The 22,627-nt window shown below is 33.5% G+C and overlaps 1 protein-coding gene across 2 annotated transcripts in view; it reads right to left on the bottom strand.

Annotated features, from left to right (window-relative positions):
* The window catches only part of LOC142336477 (adenosine receptor A3-like), a 72,587-nt gene extending 51,983 nt beyond the window's left edge, over positions 1 to 20,604 (bottom strand). The window contains exon 1 of one of the 2 annotated variants that reach the window (XM_075385350.1): positions 19,920 to 20,604. The gene's annotated coding sequence lies outside the window, so the exon portion shown is untranslated. Of the gene's footprint in view, positions 1 to 12,937; positions 13,757 to 19,919 lie in introns of those variants that run through there. The other variant, XM_075385349.1, reaches the window with a different exon arrangement.
* Between the last annotated feature and the right edge of the window lie 2,023 nt (positions 20,605 to 22,627).

Raw genomic sequence — 22,627 nt, 5'->3', positions numbered from 1 at the left:
TAATAATAATAAATTGTTCTCAAGTATGTATAAACAAACAACATTGTTCAATGAGGTTTACATTTACATACTCAAAAGGTCATCAAAAGGCAAAAAAGCCTAGTCGTGTGATGCCTTTGGGAAGCAGTTTGTTAGCAAATAGGGGTGGGGGTAGGGTGTTGATATTGGTTTGTTTTTAATGTTTAAATAGATTGAGTGACAGCAAGTACACGTCAGGAAACAGTTGAGTTTTTGTAAAAGGATAAAAATAAAAAAAATAATGTTTTAGACAATTGCTCAAAAAAAAACTAATAAAAAAGTTCTATGATATCATTTCCTGGTATAAAATTTTCAAGAAAAGTATGGTGGTGTGTATTAATTCCAGATTTGTAGCAACTCTTTATAAATTGAACATATTTTGAGTCGAAATTAAGTATATAATTTAGCAATTTCCTTATTCGTATTCCAATTCTCTTTGGGTTGATACCAGTAAATTGATTGCTAGGTTTTAGATTCTTACTTGTTGTTCTTTTCTCATCTAGCCTCACAAGCTCTGAATCCCCAATAAACCTGTTAAAAACTTCATTTTTATGTTCCCGCCTAATTGTTTTGGTTAAAAATTTTAAAAGCTCATAATTATGTAGCTCTTTCACCAGGAAGATTCCATATTTTCCCGTTCGTTCGCTGTTGATTGATGACTTTGTTTCCTGAAAATAATTCGCGAAATTCGTTTAATTTTCACTTCGATAAACTTCAGGCTTGTCATGCTTGCAGTTCCGTAAATAAGCACTCCATATTGTATAACCGGTTGAACAAAAGACTTATATACTAAAACTAATTGTTTAATGCTCAATATAAACCTCAGTTTGTAGAACAATCCCGTAAATTTGGTCAATTTTGCAGCGACGCTATTTATGTGTTTTTTGAAGTCCAATTTGTTGTCCAGCAAAACGCCTAGATACTTTACTTCGTTGCTCTTTTTAAGGGTTGCATTGTTCAGTCTTAGAACATTCATCATAGTTTTAAAACCTAAGTTTAGATTAATCGTTTTTTCAACATTGAGCGTCAGTTTGTTATCGCTTAAGTAGAGGCCGATGTTGTCAATATCACTTTGAAAAAGAACTTCATTTGCACTTTTTTTGGCTGCAGAGCAGTATCGTCGGCATAGAGCGTTATTGTAGAGCAGCTGCATTGTTGTCTGATGTCATTGACGTATATGATGAAAAGTAGTGGTCCTAAAACTGAACCTTGCGGCACGCCAAACGTAACAGTTCTTGGACTCGTTCTTACAGCACCTTATCTAAGAATTTGTTTTCTGTCAGATAAGTAAGATTTCATAATTTCAAGCATTGGGCCTCTCAAACCTATGTTAGCAATTTTTTTAAGTAGTAAATTATGATCAACCGTGTCAAATAACTTTTTCAAATCTAGAAACAAACCTATCGAGCACTTTGGCTGTTTTTCTAAAGTGTCCCCAGAGTTTTCAAAAAAATGCGCTAATGCATCAATTGTTCCTCTTTGTCGTCGGAAACCATATTGATTTGCATCAAGGAGATCAAAAACTTCCAAAAAAATTATATATTTTGTTGTACAGAAATGTTTCAAAGACTTTTGCAACAGTTGGAAGTAGAGAAATTTGTCTGAAGTTAGATGGTTCCTGGACATCCACTTTTATGTACTGCTACTATGATAGCTTCTTTCAGGCAAGGTGGAAAACTTATTTCATCGATACATTTGTTGATTAATTTTGTTAGTATTGGCACAATTACCCATTCGAGTTTCTTCAAAAAAAAGTTGTTCAGTTCAAAGCAATCTGAGCTACATTTGGTTCGCATTTTATTTATTATTTCCCGTACTTCCAGCGAAGTGGCCCTGGTTAGTCGCATTGATTGTACACTAATACTACTGCTTTTAGAAATATTCTCACTTTTAGACTCAACATTTGATGCTAAGGTTTACCAACTGTAGAGAAATAGTCTATGAATTTATCAGCTGTCTCTTTATTGAGCCTATCTTGCGATGCAACTTTGCCTTTTAATCTGCTAATGCAGTCAAAAAAAGATTTAGAGTTTTTCTGACCATCTGCATTCATTAACCGCTGATAATACATTTCCTTTTTTCTTCTGATCAGTTTTTGTAGCTTGTTACGTAGTGCATTGAATTTGAGTTGATCGTTTTTGTCTTTCGTTCTCATAAAATTTTGGTATTGTTGTCGTTTCTTGGTAGCTAGATGTTCTATTTCGTTGTCAATCCACAATTTTTTATTTTTTGTACCTTTACAAATTTTTGTAGGAACAAATTTTTCAACACATTTATTCAAGAGAAACTGAAAATTTTTCATGGCTTCTTCAGAACTTAATTGATCAAGTGTTAGTTCAAACTTCTGTAATTCATGTTGCATATAAAACTGGAGATTAATAATTACGTTTGAATCATTAAGTTTTGTCCACATTTGTATCATACGATCATCATCATTTTCTTTTTCTGAATGATTCAATTTGTGTCCCGAGAATCCAAAAAAGAGCGTATAAAGATCTGTTAGCGTAATTTGTGAAACTTTCAGATCAATTTTTACGTTGGAATACACGGCATCAATACAAGAATTACTAGTCTTTGTTTCTCTAGTGCAGTTCGCCTTTTCTGCATAAGGCAGGTCAAAAGACAGCAAGGCTTCTTGCAATGTTTTCAACTTTGAGGAAACGGTGTGATGATTTATATTGAAATCACCACATATAACTGACATACAGTTTTCAGGAATAACAACTTTCTCAAAATGGTTTCCTAGGCTTGTGCTTAGTTTTTCGTTGGACGTGTTTGGTTTGACGTATATTGTAGTTAAAAAAACTTTTAAATTGTTATAGCAAAATTTCAGTGTCAAAATTTGGCACTCATTGCTGGTGTACCTGCTTACTGTTTCGAACTTTATTTTATTTTTCAGAAAAATACCAACTCCTCCACTTCGATTTCAATTTACACCCCTACTGACTGTGACTATTTTTTGATAACCATCTAGTTGCAAACAAACAGTGTCATACTCTTCATTTATCCATGTTTCTGTTAAGCAGACGGCTAAAGGTAGACTATCTAAACTGTTTACTAGAATTTGAAGCTGATCTAATTTTTTGTATATAGATCTTATATTTTGAAGCATGAAGAGCTTTTGCATTTTGTTGTACTAAAATGATATGTACAAGTGGAAGAAAAGTGGGACGACCATTGTCTTCAATGGATTGTAGCAGCAAAGTGTTAGCGGATATGACGTTAGAGTTAAAACAACTCTGGTTACCAGAGTAAAAAACTGTTTATTCGAAAAAAAGCTAAATCGTAGACATAATGTTTTTTTTTGTTAAAATATTTGAAAATATTTAGCCTAAAAGGAGAAAAAAAACAAGAAAACGATGAAAAAAAAATAAAAATTTTACTTCTAAGATCATGTATTTGGAGAAAGTTTACAAGTTTAACAACTTCAAGCGCGTAATCGCAGCAATCAGTTGATATACTTGATTTATCTTGGGTGATCCTGTTTTCAGATTGAGAGAAATAAAAAGAAACGACATCTTCGAATTTAAATAGGCGCTTTATCGCAGCCATCAAATCCGATGTGCGAACAATTTCTTTTTTCATTGATTTTTGGTCGTAGTAACGCGTAATCCCAGTCAGTTACTATATTTCACATTTAAGAATTTATACACTTATCTTTATATATTTATATGTGACGCGTAATCGCTGTCACATTTTTTGTTTTACAGTAAATCAGAATTAATCTAAATCAATTTAAAAAAAAAGAAGAAAAATCTAGAAATTTTGACGTATCTAATTGAATACTTTTCTTTTACGGGGCCTCAAAATAGGAACTGCTTCCCAAAAATGCCAATAAGATTAGAATAAAATTAGCACAAAACAAAAATATTTTTTAATTTGTTCACTAAACGTCCTTGTTTTTTTGTTCAGTCAGCACTTAAAAATTTTTTTGAAGTCAAGTGACTTCTCTCTGTCATCATCAACTTTCTCGTCATCATCAAGGCAGTATTTCCTTTTTTTGGTTTTCTCGTTTGATCGGGTTTTTGACATTTTCAAGATCGCTAATTTGATTGATGTTGTGATAGCCAGTATTATTGTTGTATCGCTTCACCAATACAGATACGGAACAATTTTTTGTCGAAGTAATGAAGCCATGTCTATTTGCATCAGCCCTAAGTTCAGCTTCAAACTTTGGTAGTCGTTCATTCAAGAAAATACGTTTTTTATTCAGGCTGTTTTTTGCAGTTTTTAACTTTTGTCTTGCCCCAAACACTCTGTCTTTCTCGTCCAAATAGACAAACTTGCAAATAACCTAGTCATATTGATCTCCATTAGCAGTTCCCGGTAAAATATGACATGCTTTTATTCTGCTCTCAGTGAGATTTATTTTCAGAAAATCGCTAAAAAATCTCAAGGTATTTTTCAGTACATTTTTGCTATCTCTTGGATCGAAAGGCGGATTGCAGATAATTAGGCAGTCTTTGCTCGTGTACCTTTCTTGTGCTCTGAGGCGCTCATTCATATCAAATTGCATTTTTTCAAGATTTTTTATTTTACTTTCCTGTTCTTTGTTTTTTGCGATCAACCCTGTGACCGAATTCTGCAATTGATCCACCTGCTTCTTCAGTTGACTTGATTCACCCTCCATTTCCATCCAGCTGTGAGTCGGGTCAAAAGTTAATTGTAACAAGGATAAATACAAACTTGTAAAGAATACGAGTAAAAAAGAGAAAGAGAAACAAAAATCCGCAAATGAACTGTTAATTATTAGACAATGGCCGTTCCCAGTTCTTACACACGAGCTGGGTACATAGTAGAAAACTAGTGTTTTAATATAGAAATGATTATGCAAACACGTTATTAGATTTAGATATGCGTGTGTGTAATATCAGTATCATATTAACGCTATAAGGTAATCTAAGTTCTATCATAGACTGAACGACTGTTGAAATTGCATTCGGCTTTCAGCACTGAATCAGACGTCTTAACTTTTTGCTTTTTAATTGACAAACGCCGAAGAGAAATGAAATTCTGACGGAAACGTTCTTGAAAATTTGCCCATTCCAAAAAATTTAAAGTTTGATTGCCTGTTTGAGATATATACAAAGACTTCAGACTTGTTTTAGACGTGCACAGTACTGATATGTTGTGCATGTATACTTGCCTTTAGACTGGCGCATTACTGATCTTGACTTGCAGTTCAGTCGGGGATGTTTGAAGCTGCGACGTGCGTTATTGTTTGAGATCATTTTTGGGAAATTTTTCAAAAACTTTGTCCACAGTTTCACGGCAGGTTTCAATTTTAATAACGCTAAAACTGTCTAAGATCAACTTCAAAAGACAATTAATAGAAGTAGAAAAGGCAAAAAGTTGCCTATCACTGTTGCATTTGCAAATTTTCCAGACAAACATTTGCCTATCCCAGCTGTAGGCGATTTCGAACAGTCAGTCATATTGAATCTACTTACATAGATCACACGGGTCGACACCGAATGGTTAACTTGTAAGAGTTTAAGTTTTTTGCAAAAGATGGTTAACTTGTAAGAACTTGCAAGTCGAATCGTTAACTTGTAAGAACTTGCAAGAAACTTGCAAATTCTTACAAGCTAACCATTCGATATCGACCCGGCCAGGACCAGCAATGTATTCCAAGTAGGACAAAATGCTGTACTTGATGAGAGACACTAACTTGATAAAGTTCATCAATATTAACTATAAAATGATACAACAAGTCTGTTAAATTAACTCAATTATGCTGGATATCAGTTATAATAAACGTCTGTTATACAAATTGTTTTGTGTATACAAAAGTGAACTGTGATCAAAAATAAAACAAGGTGAAAAATAACCAATCTGCTCTGTAAATCACACAGTTAACAATACTTTTTGAGACCATATTAGTCTGTGTTTACGATCAATCAAATTTTCTGAAAACCGCAGAAGCTGTTGAAAATTACGTTTTGCTCAGCGAATACAAAAGGCGTCAATTTTGTTATACATATTTTTAAATTCTTGATCACAAATTGTCTGGCTGGTGCTAGATGGCACCCACACCTCCGAATAAAAATATTTTCTGAAAAATTCCTACTCTTTTCCCGTGGGAGAGAACACAGCAAAAGTACAAAAAATATTTAAAACAAGAATCGCCAGACTAATTCCCAAAAAAACCAATAGACAGTTAACCAAATTGCAACCTGCCATTTATTGAATCATATAAGAACGTCTTCTTTTACTAGAGAAAATGGCAGTGTCAGTTTTGTGCCTACATTTCTGCAATAAAAGACGAGATAATGATTTAAATAAAAGCGTATAAGAATAGAATTGATCAAGTCTGTGATATTTTGAAAGCCAAAAAATGACGACATAAAGCGGCAGCAAAATTTTGGACCCAAAAAAGCAAAAATCTGCACCTAATGGTATTATTTATGTTCAACATTATTTTTTTGCTATATACAATGTAAGTAGCCATTATAGTTTTTTGGTTTTCGCCACTCAGGAAGTAAAAAAAAACATGATTTCAAATGCAACGGAAATCAAGTTTTTATTGTTTGAAAAATATGTTACACCAAAAGAGAAGCCAACAAATAATTTTACAAACTAAATTAAAACACAAGATACGACCATCCGCGAAAAAATGCAAACAAATCTTGCCCTTGCAAAAAAACACTGATTTAAAAAAAGAGCCACGGATGAACAAATTTAATTTCCACAATACTTTTAGATTCGCCGTGGTTCATTACAGCTTTTTCACTTCTATGCAACCTGAGCACATTTATACTCAAATTTCACTAGTCGATAGATCTTGCATGTTTCTTGTAAAGACGACTATCTTGGAAAAATCAGAAAAAAAAGAGCTATCTATCGAGAAAAAAGAACTTGAAAGGCGAATGACTATCATGTTAAAAGATGCAAGATGCAGATTGAGCTATTGGAAATCTAAGACATACGTTCTGTTCGAGCTCAGCTATGATGAGTTATCTTGGACTTATTACCCAAAAATCAACAGAGAACTTTCTCACCAAGAAAACTTTAGTTAAACCCAGTTAAACTCGTGCAAACTTTAAGCATCAACTAACTAAACTCAATTTTACTGAGCAAAAAGGCTCATTCTTGTTTTAAAAAATTAATTACTTCAAACTGAAAATAAACATAGGCCGTACTACATCTTCACCATGTTGAGAAAAATAGATGCATATTTGGAACTGCTTTCTGATTCTTTCAAATTTTGAGAAATGGTTTTTTTCATATACTCGTTATTGTTACAAAGGCTTTATCTGCTTGCGCTCTTAAAAGATGAAAGATGATGACCCGGCCGCATCCTGACAAACGAATAATGCGAGAAAAAGGATCCAAACTTTCCAAAAACGTGACAAGATGAAATTGCTATTGCAACTAGGAAGCTATCACATTGGTTTTTTGTTACATAATTACATGTAAGCTTACTTTGTCAGGCAGAATTTTAGATCTATCTGGTACCGCTCATTTTGCTTAGCAATTTTTATCTACGGTAGCCATTTCAACATCATGAACCTTTCAGCGAAAGTACGGAACTGCGTACAAAACTGTGCAAAGTAGAAAGTTTTATAAAAGCCGTCCGCAAAACGTCGTACCGTGTAAAAAATTATCAAAACAACGTCATTAATACTTATTTTTATCATGCTCGGTTGTTTGTCACAGGAACTATACATCCATTCAAGAATCCATTCAAGAATGGGATTGACTTTTTGATAATTCTGGCAACTTTATTCAGTGATTGTTAAGAGGCAGCTTTCCTGTTCTCGCATCAAAGCAAGAGTTGGATCTTTACTGTTACAGGCCCTCATGAAAAAATAATTTCGGTTTTCAAATCTAAGTACATGTTATTTCTATTATTACAAACACATCAATTAAATTTTGAGAGGACCTCATAAGGCTTATATAGCCTAGTCGAGTGATGCCTTGAAACAGTTTTCATCGGCAATTAACAGTGACCTGCTACAAGCACTTAAGAAAAATTTCTAGTTGCAACGAAGCATTGGGGGAAAAATTTAAATAACGGAAAAAATGGATAAATATGAGGACAAAATATGGGTAGTTTAATAGAAAAGCGAAAGCAAGTCAGCATTACCTTGTAGGTAATTTCTAACGGTGGAAAAAAGAAAACTTTTTTCTGGATTTTATAACTCTATTATGTGTTTAGAATAATTAGGTTCAAGCTTTAGCATTGCTATTAAAAAAATTCCGACCCGGACACTTAGTGATTCAGCGTTATTTCCAGTTTTGTTGTTAAGAGGTTTTATTGACTTCGCATTATTTCTCACTTTAAATAAAAGTTGATCTTCACAGGCGTGACTATTAAAATTATTTCTTTTAAATGTCTTTAACGTCTACAGGTCTTTACTACCAGTTCCAATAATTCCTTCAAGTGAAGCTTTTTAACTGTTAGAATATGGAATTTTCCCTTAAACTACTGACTGAATCATGCTTTTTCAATCCAAGCACAATTCTCAGCATATGCTTCAATTTTAATTCAAGTGGACACAATGCAGTTTTACAAGAAGTGCCCTATATTAAAACAACATAGTGAATAATTGGCTGTACATAACTTTCGTAACATAAGAGTAATTGTTGGCAAGTCAGTATCTTTCGCAGTCGGTAAAAAAAGCTTATGAAACTATTCATTTTAATGATAAAGTATTGAAGGTGTTCAGTGAATTTTAACTCTCTGCCAAGAACTTTGCCACGATATTCGACTTCTCTTTTTGTTCAATCGTCTTGTTGTTTATCAAGGTTCTGGAAAAAAAGAGCAATCAAGGTTTTTGTTGCTGAAAAGAACTTTAAAGAACCAAAAAAAAACTTTTTTACAATTGATGGAGAGCAATGTCATTAATACCATTCTGGAAGTCAATCTATTTAGTAGAATGGTATTGAAAAAGTACAGCATTGTCAGCAAAAAGTATTAAATCTAGTTGACTTGAAGCTCTTGTTATTTCGTTGACGTAAAGAATAAAAAGCAAGGGACCCAGTACTGAGCCTTGTGGTACTTCGAAGTCGATAGATTTTGGTTTAGAGACCTTCCCTTTTATTCTAAGTCTCTGATTTCTTGATAATAGGTATGATATTAAACACACATGTTTTGGCCCACTGAAACCTAGACTTAAAAGAACTTCAAGAAGTTGGTTTTGATCCACCGCCTTTCTAACTGCTGTTTTCATGTCCCAAGATTTCAGAATATCCGGAGTCATATTAAGCAAGGCATGTACAGTTTATATTTTCATTCCAAAGCCCTATTGCTGCTGTAAGTGAATATTGCTAATTTTCCCAAAAAGCTGCAAAGTTGTTCAGATAAAAATTTCTCGAGCCTTTTGCTGAACACTGGCAAAAGCGAAATATGTCTGAGGCTACTGGGACTTTCTGTATCACCACCTTGATGAATTGGACCAACCATGCCATGTTTTAGACACAACGGAGAAAAGCGCTGATTGATGCAATCATTAAAAATTGTAGTAAGGACAGGAGTTAGGAAAGTTTTCTGGAAAGTGCACTGCTTAAATAAAACTAATCTCTTGAATTTTTTTTGGGCATAGAACTTACGATTCTCCCCACTGTGGTTTCCTTAGCATAACTTAGTACCATTGAGAATTTGGGTTGTTAAAATCTATTTTGCATGAGTGCAACAAGAGGCGAGCTGGGCTCGCAAAGATGCAAAAAACTCACTAAAACTTTCAACACAATACTCATCGACTTTTTTTATGGCTCCATTTTTTCCTTCTACATTTCGTACCACTTGGATGAAATTTGTTGTATTCAATTTAGCTTAAAAATCAAACATATTTTGATAGAAAAGGCGTTTTCTCTTTTCAATTAAATGTTGCAGTTTGTTTCTGATTTGGTTGTATTTATTTTTTTCTTTATTTTGGTTCTTTCTCAGAGAAACTCTGGATAGAGAGAATTGATAAGTGCAGCCAATTTTTTAACTTCATTTTTAACCCATTTATCCCGTTTTTTGTGATGGAAAAATTTTGTGGGAGTGAAGCCGTTAATTACTTCGTTAACTAATGAATGAAACTGTAAGAGATTTGAATAAATATTATTTTTGTTTCGTTTTTCAATAAATTTGTTCAACACGTGACTTATTTTGAAATCCGTTCTTGATACAACAAACGAGTCATCGAGATTTTTCCGTAGTTTGACTTGAAAGACTGATCCAACATCTGACCCCTTAATTGAGGTATTCGGTTTTACGTAAATAGTTGTGAAAAATACGTTATTATCATTCAACTTAAAATGAAATCTCAACTCTTGACAGTGACTGTTGCTAAAATTGGAAATAAGGTGCCAACCTTTATTGTTTTTAACAAAAATCGACACACCCCTCCCTTTGTGTTTCTATTACAAGTTACCATTTCTCGATAACCGGGTAATTGGTAGCAGCCAGTATCGCCATCGTCAGCTAGTTATGTTTCCGTGAGACAAATTACTGGTGGTTTAATGGCTAAACCATCTATTAATAAAATAAATTCGTCAATTTTTTTTCTAATTGATCTAATATTTTGCAAAAGAATAAAAGTTTTGCTTATGGTCCTGATAAAAATTAGTACTGAAGATAAAAATATTGTTTTGAAAAACAATATTGAGATCTAGTTTTTGGTTTGGAAAAAGTATGTGGGGTTTTATACCTTTACCCTGCAACTGCATGAAAGCTTTGCAGAAATTTGGATCAAACGACTCGTTTTAACAAACACAACTGGAACAGATAATTGACGTTTGGAAGAACAAAAAAGGTAAATAAAAAAGTGGAGAATTAAAAGCAAAAAATAAATGAGCATATTTGATCCGCAAAAAATCGTATTGTGTAAAAAATTATCAAAACTTTATTAATACTTTTTTTTATTGCGCTCGCTTGTTTGTCACAAGCACTATACTGGGAGTCACAATTCGTACATCCATTCAAGAATGGGGTTGACTTTTTGATAGTTCTGGCAAATTTATTCTGTGATTGTCAAGAGGCAGCTTTCCCGTTCTCGCATCAAAGCAAGATTTGGGTCTTTTCTATTATAGTCCCTCATGAAGTAATAAACCCCCATTATGGTATTGGGGCTATATTGAGGAAAAACCCAAGATTTATGCACCTCTCAGTAACCAGATCACAACGTCACGATATGAAAAGGCTATTATGTCATAAATGGACCACATGCCCAATAGGAGATCTAGGGTTCGGAGGGACTTTTTCCAGGATAAACTGACAGATATCATAGAAAAAGGAGCAATTGTGAACACGCGCCATAACGCAAGCAATAATTGGAACGTGGCGAATGAATAAAGACAGGAGGAAGCCAATAGATTTTTTGGATCTATTCCGTTTGTGCCCCCCCCCCCCCGTACGTTTCGCGCCCCCAGTTACAGAGCACGTACCATGACATAGTAAATTATTTTGTAAAAATAGGGCACGGGCGTCTGGGGGTGCAAATAATATGCGCCCACTAAGCTGGGGGGGCACAAACGGAAAAGATCCGAATTTTTTTTTGTGTTCATCAAACAGTCTGATTCTTTGTTTATTTGGCACATGCCATTCATCTCACTTGTGGACATCATTGATTGAGTTATAGAGGCGCAAAAGTTGTTCTGATTGCTTTGTTTCGCTGTTCACTATTGCTGACCTTTTTTGTATCTGTTTATTTTTTCAGACAAAAACATTTCGAACCCTAGAACTCCTTTTGGACATGTGGCCCATTTATGACGTCATACTTCTTGCCTATTTTGACATTCCCAAGGGGAATCAACGACCATAATTCGAGATATAGCTGGCATAGGAAAAGGTTGATCATGAGATAGTAGCCCTAGTATGCAAGTTTTTTGTCCCAAATTTTTTGACATGTGAGCTCAGGTAAAGCTAGCTTCTCAAATATCTCTCAAATTTAAATGCGTTGGCAAATTATTGTTTTTTTGCAACAAGTAAATTAAAATTATAACCATACGGTTAAATATACTTGAAACAAAAAATACTTCAAACCATTCGAACAAAATAAAGAAATAAACATCAACAAATTTCTTAAAGAATCACATTATAAGATTTTCCTCCGATTGTTTTCTTCCTAAAAATAAAAATAACTTTTAAAAGCTCCTACGTTACTATTCAAAGGAATTTTTTCATGTTGTGAGAGCTGCTCAATTATTCAGTCGCTGTTCAAAATCGTCCTCATTCTTTTTTTTCTCAGTATAATTTGTTGGATCTGTAAACAGCAAGAGGCAGGTTCTATTGTTATGGGTAATTACTTTGAACATAACATTGTTATTATTAAGCATAAGTGTACTAGTAAAAGACTTTTTGAATAAACTTTTATCATCTCTCAGGAGCAGATGGATCATTTAAAAGGGGCAACTTTTTGGAATATAAATAGGTGAATAGCAGCTCATGAAACAGTTTCTGATTAAACATTTCATAGGAAAAAAAGTACTCCCAAACTCGTCCAGCACTAAGTCGTCCTAAATCTATCGTCCTAAATCTGATAACTTCTGGTGATTTTTTTTTTCAAAGTTGCATTTCATATGTTGCTACCCGGGCCGAGGTATCCACCCGTATATCTTTAAATTGTTGGGTAGATATTCAAATGGGTAGATTGGTTTTGAAATCAAACCGGAGCCTGAGGGGTAAAAGGTATGGCGTGAGTACACCAAGTTAGAAATCGAACATTTAGCTTTCTGGTTAGACTCTGTTGAAACTGTATGTATGAAGATGAAGATTAACTCTCGCTCAAACGTAGTTCCAAATTCAAGGTAGTCTAATCACACTTGGCGGCAAAGGTGAAGTGAACTGCACAGCCAAAAATCTTTAAAAATTACTAAAAAAGTGGCTATGACGGCTATATTAATCAAGACCCAAATAAAAACGTTGATATTTTTTTCTGAGGGAAGAAAGATGTTAAACCTAATCAATATAAACAAATTATCAACTTACCTGCAAAAGTTCAAGGGTAAAACCGAAATTCTCAAAGGTAAGCTCAAATCTTTTTCTCAGGAACTTTGAAGAGATTTAAAAATGATAAATGGCCGGAGGTAAAAGTCACAAAATAAACAACAAAACAGTCTTGAACAACAACAAAAACGTCAGTTAATAAATAATCCTATAGAACAACAGTTATTTACGGATTAGCCTAGTGGGATGATCAGGTTTAGATAAGACAGAATAGCTGGAATTGACTGTAATTCATAAGAGACAGTCTGAGATAGAGAATATAAACAAAAATAACTATAAGAATATTTATTTAATTCCCACAAATACGGGAAACGTTTAATCCTTACTTAAAGACAGCTTTCAGGCCAATCTGACGTAAATCATGTACGTAATTTCCGCTCCTGTTCAATTTTTCAGCCGTAATTGTTATTAATTTTTATCATATTTCAAATATAAGCTCGATAATGTTACCTTTACTATTGTATTGTAAAACAAAATGTACCATTTTTATCAAAAGTAATATCTAACATTTTAATGGATAATCTCTATAATATTTGTTACCAGTGACAAAAAAAATAGTCCGAGCCAAAATAATTGTTCCACACTTTTTTGTTGGATGATATCCTTTTCCTTTTTTTGCAATATTTCAACTCCTAGGAAGATTAAACGAAGCGCCATAAAAGAGTAAACAATGGTAATATCCTAAGTTATTGTTATATTGTTGTTTTACATCAAAGAGGTTGTATTATTTTATTATCTGTTGCAAAAATAAATTTTAAAAAAAACTATACAATAACAAGCAGATAAGATAATGTGACTTTATTTACAAAAGTATAATATTTCTCCAAAGCAAGTCCACATTGAAAAGAATTGATGTAACAAAACCAAACAACTTGTTGCCATTATCTCAATTGATCCAAAACGTCACATTTTACAAAATGTCCTAACACTGAGAGGGGACGCGGGGGGGGGGGGGGGGGGGGAGGGGGAGGGGGGTGATTATATCCTGTTTTCCCAACGCATTGCAGCAATTTTTCTTCCACTAAAGGGACATTGAATTGATTTTTTCCCTCTTATTAAGTTCCTCCTTTTTAAATTGAATCTCCAACCATCCAATAAAACTGTGTTTGAACTAAATCAGTAATTGTATTTAAACTCCACACTTGCTTTTAATATTGACAAAAACTTCAAAAAGGTTTTAATAAATGGAACCCGGCGATACAAATTGAAGTTTAATAGCGTTTTGTTATCACTATCAAAGCAGCTCACAATATCTATATTGAAAAGAACACTATGAGCATTTGTGTTGTTTTGTTGTTTTTCTCAATAGATTCGAGTTAATTTCCTTGATGTAAGAACAAACAACTAAACACAAAAGGTCCGCCTATTTCAACCCAATTTTAGTTCCATTTGGGCAGACTGGTGTTCTAATTTGCTCCTCCTAATACCTGTAAGTCTGAATTAAAAAAAGCCCCACCCTATAAAGCTTTTGGTACTTATTCTGGGAGAATTTTCCGCACTCCATCTATAATGTAAAAGGCAGTCTAGTCTGTTCACGTTTGTTTTATTTCCGTTTCAAGTTTTGTCACATGTTTTGAAAACATGAGCATAAAAGGAGAAAAAAGCAACTGAAAAGTGAGTTCTTGTCTTAAAATTTTTCGAAAAAATTGGAAATGAAACCAATATGAACTCGGCCTTGGTATAAATATCTGCTTTACAGCCATTGATGAAGTTGTAAGCTTCGCGGCTGAACAAAACGAAAACAGAAAAACTCTTGGCAAGAATAATTAGTGGATTGACAATGGAACGCAACCTAAAAAAACATCATTTTAATTGTACACGAAGGAAAATTTTCATCACAACCACACTGAAACACAAAAATTTTCAAATAGTCGGCAACTTTTATCAAAGTTCGCTGGAAAAACTTTATGTTAGGGCTCCAAAAATTATATAAATATGAACTTTAAATGATTAAAATGGTCAAACCAAACCCACTGGTTCAAAATTTCAGATCAATAATCGAAATTTTGAAATACTGTTATATGTACAGTTTGAAAAGCTGAAAAAATACTAATCAAAAACTGCTAAAAAGGAGATCAACAAATTCTCATAAACAATGTGTCTTGCTGTTTTCAATGTTCATAAACCAATTGACTGCCATTTCATTTGAGCTGACATTTTTTGGCTAAACTTTCAAAGCTTACAATGCCAGATGAGTTTTCCAAAAAATACCAAAGTATAAATGCACAAAGATCAAAAAAATTGTTCTCCTGACTTCCAGTCGAAACCAGCTCTGCAAAAATGTATCTAAATGTGCTATCCAGAAACCTAGCTGAGTATGAGGGAGCTTCAACCCATGGGAGCTCATCAAACTAAGTAAAACTAATTGAAAGAATTAAATTAACATATTAGTTGTATAATCGTTTGAAAAATGACTTCTGATGAAAATGTGTATAAAAAACATGGGTTAGAAAACTTAGCAGGATAACGAAAAAAACAGAACAAGACTAATACAAAATATTCGGTAAAAAGTGCAGATGTTGTACTCATAAATGTATGTAATATTATCCGTTGTTGTCAGAGATTGAAGTTTTTGTCTGTTCTTGTCGAAATTTCCGCAAAGTTCTCGTCAAATGACGCCGCAAAGGCCAAGATATGGACTCTAAAAATACAAACAAACAAGAAAAGATACAAAAGCACTCAAACTATGGGGTTTATTTCGATACTCCCGTCATAGATCCTAAAAGTGCACTAACAAAGCGCGACAAAATGCTTAAAAACATCAAAAACATCCTGATAAAAGGAGCTTATTTGGTTTTTTACAGAAATAATAACTTGCAGAAAATTTTAGGAAATAGAGATATAAATTGGAAGAAAATCGCCTATATAAAAATCCGCCTAACTTCAAAGCCAATCCGCAAAAAGCTATAAAATTTGTTTACATTATTCGTTGTTTCATTTTTTGAACGGGATAAGGATTTGAAATTCAAAAAATATTAAATGTGCACTCAGCTTTTGCTGCTGCGAAAAAGCGGGAAAAAATTATCTGGACTCGCCTCTTTAGTTGTGAGTCAGTGCTTTCACTGGTAATTGTTAATTCGAAAAAATTTTCAGCCAAAAAGTATTTTAATGCTGCAAATATAAACTTTAAAAAGTGGCTAGGGAGGTTTCAAGTTGATAAACTCCTAAGGAAATTTCAAGTTGATGAAAGTGATTACGGAGTTTTCAAGCTTTATGCTCTAAAATTCCATACTTCAATTAAAGAAAATCGGCCGCCAAAATTGAAATGAAACTCTTCTGGATAAACTTTATCTTCTTTTGGAAAATTCAATTCAATTAATTGGCAGCAGTTAATACAAAAGTACAAAACAATCCAGATATGAAGAAATTAGAATTTAAAAATGACTACTTTGATCGGATAGTTAGTTAGGATAATTAATGGCCTTCAAAAGCAAAACAAATTTTCTGTTTGTTTTTTAATTAAATCATACGGGCTAATTCAGCTAACTTTGAAAAATTTTGGTCTGTTCTCTCGAAAATTTGACTATACACGTTTCTTTAAAAAATTACAATCCAAAATTTGGAGGCAACCAAAAAGTGAGGTCTGTGTTTCAAGTAAATTATGCCTCATTAGAAATACTGACATTTGAAAAGAGTTTCTAAAAACCTTTTGATATTTTAAAAACTCATTTTTTTCTAAGTTTAAACGATTCCATTGATCTAAAACATATCAACGGAATGCTCAATATTGGTATAATTGCTTATTGGCACAAAGTTAAAACATATTCCGAAAATTGAAGAGCGTGCGTGTTATCAAAATTTGAATTTGAAAAACTGACCACCACCTCCCCCACCCCACCCACCCCCGCGCCTCATAAAAATTTCAAGACAACTTGAATCCCAATAGTTTTTGATCTCATTCTTCTTTGTGTTTTGTTATCAACTTCGTCGCGGCCGTCGGCCAGTAAAGCATGACAAGAAAGAAAAACAAATAAGGAAGCTTGAGGTTAGACTTTGCATACTAATAGGAAAATTTACTCGTTCGAGATACGACGGGACAGTACAGAATTAGTGACTTACAATTGAAATATGAAGAATCAACAATGTTATAATTGTTAGGAGATGGTCTGGGCAATAGAAACCAACGGCTAGTTTGCTTTTCTACGAAATCGAAGAACGTGCTTTTTAAGCAATGTAGCTAGAACAGTCAAAACCATTGATATGCGTTTGCACATGATAATCGACCTCATCAAAACAATGTTAGAAAAAATAAACAATGTTAGAAAATATTATTACAGAATTTTTTGATAAAAAACACTAACCTTGATATGGAGTAACTGAAAAAAACTAAACCTCTGATTAAAAAATATCTGACTGATCAATATCTATATAGAACCATATAGGTTCGTGTTTACCGACATCGTAGTATATTTTCATTGGGAAAAAGCGAAAATAGAAATCGTTCCCAGTCTGAAATTCTGCCGTCAATTCCTCGCTAAAATTGTGATAATACGCTCCCAAACTGGAACAATAAACACTTTAATTGTGAATCTGAGCAACCTCCGTTGATATTTTAGTACTTAAACCACATCCCTGATGAACTTGTAAAACTCGAAAACAAAATCGAATACTATGACAAAAATCATTTTCTATGCTAAATTTCATAGCATAATGTTTATTGTGAAACTTTTCAGAAAAATTTGATGATTGCTATTTTTCTCATATTTTCTCGCTGTTTTTCAACCAAAGTTTTCCGTGAAGTAAAATTCATCCCGGGTCGAATGTCCTCCCTAAAGTCCTCCCATTTTGTTGTAAGAGTGGGGGGTAATTCGTCTATGGGGGGTAAATTGATGTAAGAGTGTGGGGGTAATTTGTTCGGGGGGGGGGGGTAAAAAGATGTAAGAGTTGGGCTGCAATGGGAGGACTTTTGAGGAATTACCCCCCCCCTGACTGGAATTGCCATGTAAGAGTGGGCTGCAATGAGAGGACTTTTGAGGAATTATCCCCCCCTGACTGAAATTGCCACGTAAGAGTGGGCTGCAATGAGAGGACCTTTGAGGAATTGCCCCCCCCCCTGACTGGAATTGCCATGTAAGAATGGGCTGCAATGGGCTGCAATGAGAGGACTTTTGAGGAATTACCCCCCTAAATAAAATTGCCATGCAAAAGTGGGCTGCAATGGGCTGCAATGGGAGGATAAAATTTAAATCATCCACTATTTAGCTAAAACCATAAACACCACGAAAACTTGTAAGTGAATTTCCAAAAGAAATAAGGAAAAAGAATTCAGATTTATTCCCCTTAAATCTGTGCATAATGTTGGAAAAGAAAGACGTTTCGAAGGTGAAAACTGAACAGTTGTCAACTGGTGTTGTTTGTTAGGACTGGTGATACTGAGTTCAGGCAACCGATGGGTTTGTGAGGAAAACTGTTTGGATAAGTGCTTGACTATGGGGAAGCATAAACTTTTTAAGACACCTAGTTCATCGGTTAACACCCTCAACAGCAATTTAGACATCAGCACAAGTTTCTTATATAAACATTCTCCGATTTATAGAAAATATCAAGATATTTAAGAGCAAAGTTTAGTTTTCAGACAATTGTTCTGTACTGTTCAACACGCATGTTTTCATATAAGATCAGGCAACCAAACGGGGTGACCGGACAACAGATCGAAAACAACCGAACATACAACCGAACAAAATATCACAATAGAACATGTTATAAATTGTATAAAAGAAGAGCGCTCTAATCTGATTGACCAATACGCAACTTGAATAATTTAATTTTCGATCTAATGTCCCAATTTTCGCTTTCGAAATGTTGGCTTTCGATCTATTGTCCTAGCACCACCAAACGGAACATTCTCTGCACCCAAACGCTGAATAATAGATATAACTATTAAATTTATTTAATCTTTTGAAGATCTGGAGCAGACACAAACGCACGACCAAGAATTCCAAATTGCATTCGAATTTATTTTGAGGAACTTCATAATTTCGCGATTTAAATTTCTGAGAGTCATGAAACACGGGACAACTAAAATGAAAAAAATTTGTCTTTATGCGTTTTTTTTTCAGTTTTCTTTTTCATCGATATAAAAAACACCGGATTAAGTCACTCGGAGTAATGATTCGGCCGAATCGTTTTTCAAGAGCGAAAATCGGAGCGAATTAGAATTTTTGAATATAAAAATGCAAAAACATTTATTTGATTTTCCGCCTTTTCCGATTTTTTTTATTAATTAGAAGCGACCAATGTTTAAGTTTGAATTGGAATAAAAACACTTCATTTGAAAACAATGACTTTTGCAAGAAACTTTCATTTAAAATTAGTTTGTCAGTTTTTTCACCACTTTTTCAGCAAAATTCTCTTATGCATTCAACCTGCAGTCGACGACCAACTAGTTTTTCATTAATATGAAGAAAGTTGTTTTGAATTTTCATGATGTCAAGTTTATTTTTTTTGAACAGAAAAAAAAATTCAGTATAACTATATTAAATCAACTAAAGCCGTGCAAAAATTTGTTAAAAATTTTGAAAACTTTGACCTTATGAATGAATAAGTTTCCTCAACAACCGATACAAAGTTTCCAGAGCTTTTAAATTATACCAATTTTCGGTCTGTCCGCAAAAAGGTACCGATCGGCCAAAATTGGCTTAACAAAAAAGTCTAGCCGGTATAAACCTCCTTATCCGCAAATAGATTTGGAAAGTTGGGTGAATTCTAATGAAAACTTTCGTCAAGGCTGAAATTGTGAAAAAGAAACAGGCAATTTAGAAAGCAGAGCTATGCAAAATAGCACCAAAAATAAATAAAGTTAAAGCGCCGCAAGTATTAGTTGATAATCTTCAGCTTAGATCTCGGCGCCAGAACTATTACATCGGACAATAGCCAAGTTGCTAATTAATCTTATTTGTCTGATCTTAAGAGTCTTGAAACCCAAAAAGGACAAGGATAAACAGGATAAACAGATTCCACTCACCTGTGTTCACTTTAGTGTCACGTTTGAACAACCTGTAATAAAAACAGACGGTAAGTCCAACAAACAATTTACAAAAAGTCAAAAATAAACAAACACGAAAGCGACCGGAGAAAACTGTTTCTAAATCTAAATCCGCCATTTTGCGAATCTTTCAAACAGGACTGTGCTAAAATAAATAAGATTCTGCTAAATATTCAAATTCTATTTTTTACTTCAGGGACTTAATTCTCTTTTTCTGGAGCTGGAAATAACTTTGCTGAATTTTCTCTGTCTGCTTTACATTGTCACCTTATGGATAATATTAATAATTAACCTCAAAGTTATCAGAAAATGAGTTATAAAATGCTGTGATAGAAAATCTGATCGAATCCAAATGTTCCTCCCAAAATTAAGGGGGGAAATAAACTAAACTTGAGTGAAACCAAAATTGACTCCACCTTTTTGATTGCATAATAAACAACGTAAACAAGTTTAAAATTGTTCATACGCAATCAAAATGACATTTCAGATTGCAGTGATAAAATACAAGAGGGAAAATAAACTCAAGTTCACCTTGATATTAATATTGAGACTACTGGACTGATTTATAACTTTATCATAACCTGCCTAGTTATAAATATTGCAAACAAAGATTGATAACCAAGTTAGCTTCAGACTGTCACTTTCAATCTACAATTTTCCCCCGAAAGTATCAAGCAGAACTTTAAAAAGGGGAACGTAAAAGCAACGTCAAATCCCAAATCTCAAGTTAAATTAAGGAAGCTTCTAAAATTCTGGAAAACAGAGGACAACTTTACTTAAGAAATTTCGCGCAGTGATAAACCAAACTTGAAGTTATAACTTGTAATTTCTGGCGAAGCTGAATTTGGTCGGTTTTTAAACTGAATAGAAGTCCCTATTTTTGTGAAAACGGCTCTCAATATAATTTTGGCGATCAATTAAATTTTCAATTATATCTGATACCGGACTCTAAATTAGGTAATTATGAACCAATCTTACTAAACCGGTTAAGCGCTTAATTATAATTTTTGACAAATAATCAATTCGGATTAAGAAACAACAAAAGCCCCCCTGGAAAAATGTCAAAAACAAGAACTGACAGGCGCGAAACTTTTTTGAGAAACAGGTGAAAGCTATCATTAAAATAAGGAATTGAAAGTGATGGCAATTTTGCGAAGGCATCATTGTAAGGGCAATAATTCAGATCTGGTTTCAAGGGTAAAATTTAACCAAAGAAAGATAAGTTCAATGTACATGTTAAATTTAGAGAGAAAAAATAAAAAGCAGAGATCAACAGAAAACTTTACAAGAAAATTTAAAAAAAAGTGGGACTTTAAAATGAACTCTGCGTGCAGTGCTAATTATTTCTCGGGAAGATTGTGCTCAAACTGTATCATAGAACTGGAACGAATTAACACTATTTGAAAAACTAGCGAAATAGTTTCTCATCAAGGTAAGTAGCTCAAAAAACACATTTCTAAAGATATGGAGCAGAAGACTAAATATTTTGAGCATCAGAAAAAAAGTTAACACAATTTAAAGCAATTGTTCTTCATAAAAGAGATGATGTCTTAGCGATGTCTCAGCACAAACTTTAAAGAAAACAAGGAGGTTCGATAATGTGCGTTTGCACGAAATGTTCCGACCCCGCTCAGTTATCTTCTACCAAATGAGGAAGAGATAGAAAACTTTCAAAAACTCAAATGGTCGAAAAATAATTGATGTATGAATGAAAAATGCTTTCAACTGAAATCACTTAGTATTGTAACTTTGTAATATTGAACTTCTTCGATTTTTTAAAGGTCTGGACCAAGAAACCCAAATTACATTCGAATTTCTTTCTGAGGAACTTTACTTTTAACACGAAAGAGAGTTTCGATAAGGTTTGGGAGAAACTCAATCAACAAAAAATTGGATCTTAATAAATGAAGAGTCAAGTATCCATTTTTAAATTCTGCTTTAAAATTTCAGTCAGTCATTAACTACGGAAAACTAAAATGAAAGAAAACAAACTTGCTATTTATGTAAAGCATTTTTTTCATTTTGCTTTTTCACTGATAAAAACACCCTATTAGGTCATTACGAGTAGCAATTTCAATGGTAGTCCAAATTTCTCCCCAATTTCATTGCGATTATCAATCGGCATAGCCTTAATCTCATGAACATGTTTATTCCACAAATGCGTGCGATTTAGAATTTTTGCATGTAAAAGTGTAAAAATGATTATTTGATATTCCGTTTTCATTCCATTTTTTAACAAAACTCTATTCTGATCTATTCTTAATTTATAAACTAAAAGCAACCAACAGTTAAACTTGCAATGTAACACAAACACTTTGTTTGAAAACAAGGACTTTTGCTAGGGATTTTCCTCTAAAAAATCGTTTGTCAGACTTTTCAACACTTTTTCAGGTAAAAATTTTGTTATGCTTGAAACCAGCTGAGGGAACTGATTTGAACCTTAATAACATTTTTGAACCTTTTCGGGAAACGTTCTTTGTACAGAGAGAAAAATAACAAAACGCAGAGATCACCAGAAACCTTTACAAGAAAAAATAAATAAAAGCGAGATTTGCGATAAACACTGCGTGCAGCGCTCCTCCAAAAAAATCCACCAAAATCGAAAGATAAAAATAAAGTTTTGTTAACTACAGAAAAAAAACAAATTCAAAAGAATTTTTTTTATATATTCAAAGCTAGTCGGGCTT

Source organism: Convolutriloba macropyga, chromosome 3 (genome assembly GCF_964194025.1).
Source record: "Convolutriloba macropyga chromosome 3, txConMacr16.3, whole genome shotgun sequence".
NCBI classification, from domain to species: domain Eukaryota; kingdom Metazoa; phylum Xenacoelomorpha; order Acoela; family Convolutidae; genus Convolutriloba; species Convolutriloba macropyga.
The sequence above is the reverse complement of the archived record's forward strand: the minus strand, read 5'-3'. Positions and strand labels throughout refer to the sequence as shown.